Raw genomic sequence first — 6000 nt, 5'->3', positions numbered from 1 at the left:
TTGGCAAATTTACAAGAAAAAGATAGCAATAAAACAATAACCAATAAAACCATGGGCAAGGTATAAACCAGATTTTGTAGGGGAAACCAGAAGTTGATATGGATATAAAGAAATGCCCATGCTTGTTAATAATCAGGGAAATTCAAATTAAAACAATAGCAAATATTAATTTACATTTATTAGGGAGGAAGTAATTAAAAAGTTAAATGATGCTAAGGTGGATGGGGGGATGTGTCTTAGATCACGTCCCCTTGATATATGGATTCACCTGCAAGTGATGTATTCAGAAAGTCATCCCGGGATAGAGTGGCAAGGGAACAGGGACACAGGGCAGAAAAAGAGAAGAAACCTAACAAGGATGTCTTTCAGACAGCGTCCTAGCATCTGCTCGATCCTGTGGGGGAATTCTGTTGAGGAAATTACACCTCAGTCTGAACCATGTTAAGGTTTTGATGTAAGAAACATCCAAACCTATAGAGACTTTTTATGAATTTATTTGAGCCAAGCTGACGACAATTGCTAGAAATCAAAATCTCAATGGATTGAGAAAACACTCCAGAGAATGGCAGTTCTGCTGTTTATTTTGTACATTAAAATCAAACACATTCTGTGTTTTTATATTTTAATGTGTCTAGGTAAATAGTAAGTGGCTGGATTTTTAAAATCCAACCTGAGATTGTCTATCTCATACATAAGCTTCCTCTATTTTTGTTTATTCTGAATGTTGATTCATTTGGACTTATTTCTACTATTGTACTTTGTATTTTCAATTTAGCTTGTTCTTGCCTTTTATTCTCTTTCCTTTATTGACTTACATTGCACCAATGTTGTCTATTTTTTATTAGAAAATTATAAACTTATTTTCAGACATCTCCCGCTTAAGTCAATAACCCTTTCCTGAAAACCAGATGGTCTGTATAAAAATGCTAAGCAGCAGTATTTCCTATAATTATAAATGGAAATATTGTAATGAGTTACATGTCAACAAAAGTCTCCCAATCAAGTTCTTGAAACATAACTAGAATACCTATCATAAACAAATCATTATGTTAAGAAGAAAATGCTTAAAAATTGCTTTCTGATCAGAGGTAATCAATATAATTGTTAGCAGTTGGTTTGATGTAATAATTTGGTCTCTCAGCACCAGCAACATCTGAAATGCATATTCCTTTGCCAATATTTCTGCTTTATAAAATGGCTACATGTGATTGCAGCATTCTGCCAATTGTACTTGGAATGTAAGCCACATTATTACTTGCATATCTTTACAATACATATTTTTTAAAGTTGTATGGGGTTTTGTGGCTATGAATACAAATTTTTCTTAGATAAACAATAGATGGAAAGCACTTGTATTGAGAGATACACTTCTGTGAAACTGGTATTTAAAAGCTAGGAAACATTAACAATATTAATAAGCAAGATATTGTATAGGACAGATCTACCTATTCCTCTGAAAATTACCCTTAAACTTTTAACATGCCACTTTTGTGAAGTTAAAAAATACATCCTCCTCCTGAACAGATGGAGTTAAAAGAGTTAAAAAGTTAAAAAGGAAGACTAATTACCTCTTGAGTTCTCCCCTACCATTTTCTCTACTATTGACCAGTATTTTCGTTCCGTCTTGTTTCCTTGGCAACTGTCCACGTTGAAAGAACTTAAAACTTAGAGAAAAGGTGCAAGAATAGTATTTACCCTGAACCCAGACTAAAAAATTGTGTACATTTTGCCCCATTTGCTTTACCACCAATTTTCAGAAATTGGAGCATAATATGTGGGCCTCAGTATTGTTGCTGTTGTTGTCGCTTGTTTGTTCTGCTTTGGGTTTGTTGAGCCTCTTGAGTCTGTTGGTTGACAATCTTCTCCAAATTTGGAGACATTGGGGCCATTGTGTCTTTGAATGTCCATCCTCCCCCTCAGCCACAGCCTCCAATTACACGTAGGTTAGACCGTTTCACTTTGCCCTACAGGTCACTGTGGCTTTGTCCATCTTTCACAGCCCTTTTCTCTTTATGCTTCAGTTTGGATAGTTCCTTTTATGACGTCAAAATGTTACTCATATTTTCTTCCTCCGTGTCTATTCTCTTGAGCCCTTCAGTGAAATTAGATATTGTATTTTTTCTATAAAACAGGTTAGACTCACTAAATGAGGTCGTGCAAAGGCATAAAGGGACTCCAAATACTAAACCAGCAATGCCACTGAGTGTTTGAATTGTGTGGGCTGAAGCATCCGCCCAAACAGTTTTTGCCCAGGATGATGTATTTCTCTTTCACGTATGGATATTACCCACCCCCTGCCATACTATTTGAAGTTTTGATTAGGTTAAGGATTTCATCTGATATACGGCATGTCTATAATTTTTTTCTTTTTATAAATTGGGTTATGAAACTTCCTAGGAGAATCTTCAAAGTGTTTATAGATCAACATAAAACCTCTTACCCCTCCCCTGAGGGGCATATTTGTAGGCCAACTATAGCAACTGGTCAGATGGCTTCTCCCCCCAGAGGACAAAGTCTCAGGTAAAGATTAAAGCCTGTACGTGTGGAGGAGCTGCCTAAGGCTATTCAGGGAGAGAGAGGAAGGAGGGCTACTCCCTCCCCCAACGCCCAGCACCTCAGTGACCCTGCGAAGGTGTGAAGGCACATCTGGGGTGCAGAGGGCAAGTGCTGGGGAGACGGACCGGACTCCCTGCAGATCCAATCACACAAAGCTCAAATGTTGATTTGCTCGCTACTTAGAGCTTATTTTTCACTTTCTAAATTACATATTTTAACGTCTAAAATATACTTAATAATGTAATTACTATTATGTTGATTAACTTTCCAATGCCTCTTTAGCTCTATATTGGTTCCCTCAAATCCAAATCAATATATTTTTTCCTTGGCTCAGATTTAAACTTTCCCTAAAACTCAAAATCTCTCTGTACCTGCGTATGGATTCCTGAGTTACCCTTTGCCAAAGCTTTTATTCCTGGGAATCGGGGAAGAGAAGTCCCCCAATGGTTCCTATCAGGGATTTTCTATCTGTTGCCATCAGAGGGCGACTTTCAGTAATTTCCTGGGTCTAGGCTCCCTCTTGGGGTGTAATTTCAAATTGCTCCCTAATGTCATTCTTTCCCTCTTCCATTAAATCTCTCTGGGACCCAGTCACATCCCCAAACCTACCGTCATGGAAACATCTCCCCAACCCTTTCCCAGCTCAGTTCCCAAATTGCAAAGCAGTTAGGTCCAGACAGAAAGTCAGAGGGACGTTCTTCTTTTCTTTCATGGAAGTCGAATTTTGACATTTCAGCTCTTGTATCTTCCCCTGAGTATCAATCTCTCTTCGTTCATCTGTGATACATCCCTAGTTTGCCTTCTGTCATTTGTAAAGCTAACATTCTCAAGCCCTAGTTATCTCTTCCTTTGAGACACCCAGCAGACACTGCCTGCTGGTGGGCGCCCTCCCACTGTTTGGGGACCAGCCTGATTCCCTAAGTAAAGGCATCCCAGATGCAGGTTCTCATAGTGAGCTCTTGGCCTTTGAGATGGTATTGTGCCATTCTTTTTGTAAGCAGAGGCCTCTCTGTCTTCGTGTCGTCATTGCTGCACTGCTGCGGTGTTCGCACACGTGATTGGGTCCTGACTAATGGACATACCAGGGCCAAACGGAGAGCACAGGGCAGAGGGTGGGTCAGCAGGGGTAGACCTCAGAGAGGCTGTGGATAAGCCATAGAAATCCCTTCATATTGGTTCCACACTGATTTTTCCTTGCACCTAGTATTTCTTCTTTAAGAATAAGATAAGCCCCTGGCTGGCGTAGCTCCGTGGATTGAGCGTGGGCTGTGAACCAAAGTGTTGCAGGTTGGATTCCCAACCAGGGTACATGCCTGGGTTGCAGGCCATAACCCCCAGCAACCACACATTGATGTTTCTCTCTCTCTCTCTCTCCCCCTCCCTCCCTTCCCTCTTTAAAAATAAATAAATAAAGTCTTAAAAAAAAAAAAAAGAATAAGATAAGCCCTGGCGGAGTGGCTCAGTCGGTTGGAGGAGCATCATCCTGTGCACTAAAAGGTTGCAGGTTCACTCCCCAGGCAGGGCACACACCTAGGCTGTGGGTTCGATCCCTGGTCGGGCCGCATATGGGAGGCAACCAATGGATGTTTCTGTCTCTTACAAAATCAGTAAACATACTATCCTCAGGTGAGGATTAAAAAAAAAAGAATCAGATAAAAAAGGAAGAAAGTCTGGGATGGCTATCTAGTCTCACCAACAGTGCCTGTCACTAATAAACCCCAAAATTTCATGTAGTCTACCTGGAACTTTTCCATTGAGTTTTCAGTTATTCATTCAATCAACAAACGTTTGCTGAGTGTCTGCCATGTACCAAGTGCTGCTGTTCCCAGCACTGGGGATACGGTAGTGAAGCAAACATGGGAAATCCTTGTCATGTTGGCACACATGTTCTCATGAAGGAGATGAATAATAAATGAACAAATATACATACGCAGGTAAATCTAAGGGGCTTTGAAGAATGACAAGGCATAGTAAAGAGACAGAATGGGACTGGGAAGGAATGCCTATTTGGAGACCGTCATCCTCAGGAAGCTCTGGCTGAAAAGGTGACAGTAGCCCAGAAAAATGAACAAAGCGAGGGAGCGAGCCCTAGGAATTTTTGGTGAAGAGTGTCCCAGAGAACAGAACTAACAAAAGCCTGAGAAAGCTTCTTGCTGTTCCCTGAACCTCAGCGTGTTCAAGGAGTAGCGAGGAGGCCAAGATGGCAAGAGCCACTGGCACGGCAGAGACGCTGGCAGGCAGCGAAGTTAGGGAGGGGAAGGGGGGTCACATGGGCTCTGCATAATGTGCTAAGGAGTTTGAATTTTACTCTAAATGATACGGGAAGGTATTGACAGGCTTTGAGCAGAAAAATTCTGTGGGTTTTTTTTATATTAAAAAATATTTATCTACAGAAATACATTTGCTTCTTTCTCTCCCTTCCTGTAGAACTTTTTCACTGTCTCTGGGCCAGAGGAAGTGTTCACGAGGACATAGCAGAAGCAGGTCCCCATTTGCAAACTGGGGGAAACAGCACACTTACAGTTCATAGACTCTCCAAAGGGCCACAGAAACATCACTTAGAATTCTTTCTCGTGAAATGCCTGTGATTTCTTAAGGGAAATAGAGCTGGTAAGAACCACCAATGTGCAGTCTGATCTCTGTCTGATATATTGTTCCTTCCCTAACATCACTTCCCCTTTTTCCCCTCACGCACAAAGATAACTCATCTCAAAGAAAGTTATCCTTGTGTTTAGGCAGCCCCTAGGGGAAGGGAGCTTGGGGTGGGCCAGGGCGGTTGAAAAGCAGTCACATTTGAAAAATATGTGGAAGATGGTATCTCTAGGACTTGATGATGGACAGCTTGGATGTTCAGCGTATGGAACGAGAGACACCCAGGATAACTCCCAAGTGTTTTTTTGCCTGAACAACAGAATTCATGGCAGTTGCACTTACTGAGATAGGAAAGACTGAAGGAGGAACGGGCTTGGAGGGGAGGGAGAATCGAGAATTATTTGGGACTTGTCAAGTCCGAGGTGCCCGTTAGACGTCCCGAAGCAGACACAGACCACAACTGTGTCTCTCCCTCGGCCCCAGTGTAAGCTCCGAGAGGAAGGGACCTTCCATCTGTCTTATTTACATCTGTATCCTTGGAACCTAGAAGAGGCCTGGCAGGTGTGTAGTAAATATTTGCTGAATGAATGAAGAAATAAATGAATAAAAATGAGCCTGAGGCTTTTGTTGGAAGTCCTGGCCTGCAGCCCTGGCTAAGCAGAATGATAAAAAACAGACTGTGGCAAACACACACACACACACACACACACACACACACACAAATCCGATTTATTAATGCCTGCAATACCAAGCGAAAGCAGAGTTGAAGGAGCATCTTCCCTCTGTCGGAGCTCAAGCCCGAACTTCTGGACAGGCCTGCCACATGAAAGAAAGGGGAACAAGGTGAATAGG

This window comes from Phyllostomus discolor, chromosome 10 (genome assembly GCF_004126475.2).
Source record: "Phyllostomus discolor isolate MPI-MPIP mPhyDis1 chromosome 10, mPhyDis1.pri.v3, whole genome shotgun sequence".
Lineage (NCBI taxonomy): Eukaryota > Metazoa > Chordata > Mammalia > Chiroptera > Phyllostomidae > Phyllostomus > Phyllostomus discolor.
The sequence above is the reverse complement of the archived record's forward strand: the minus strand, read 5'-3'. Positions refer to the sequence as shown.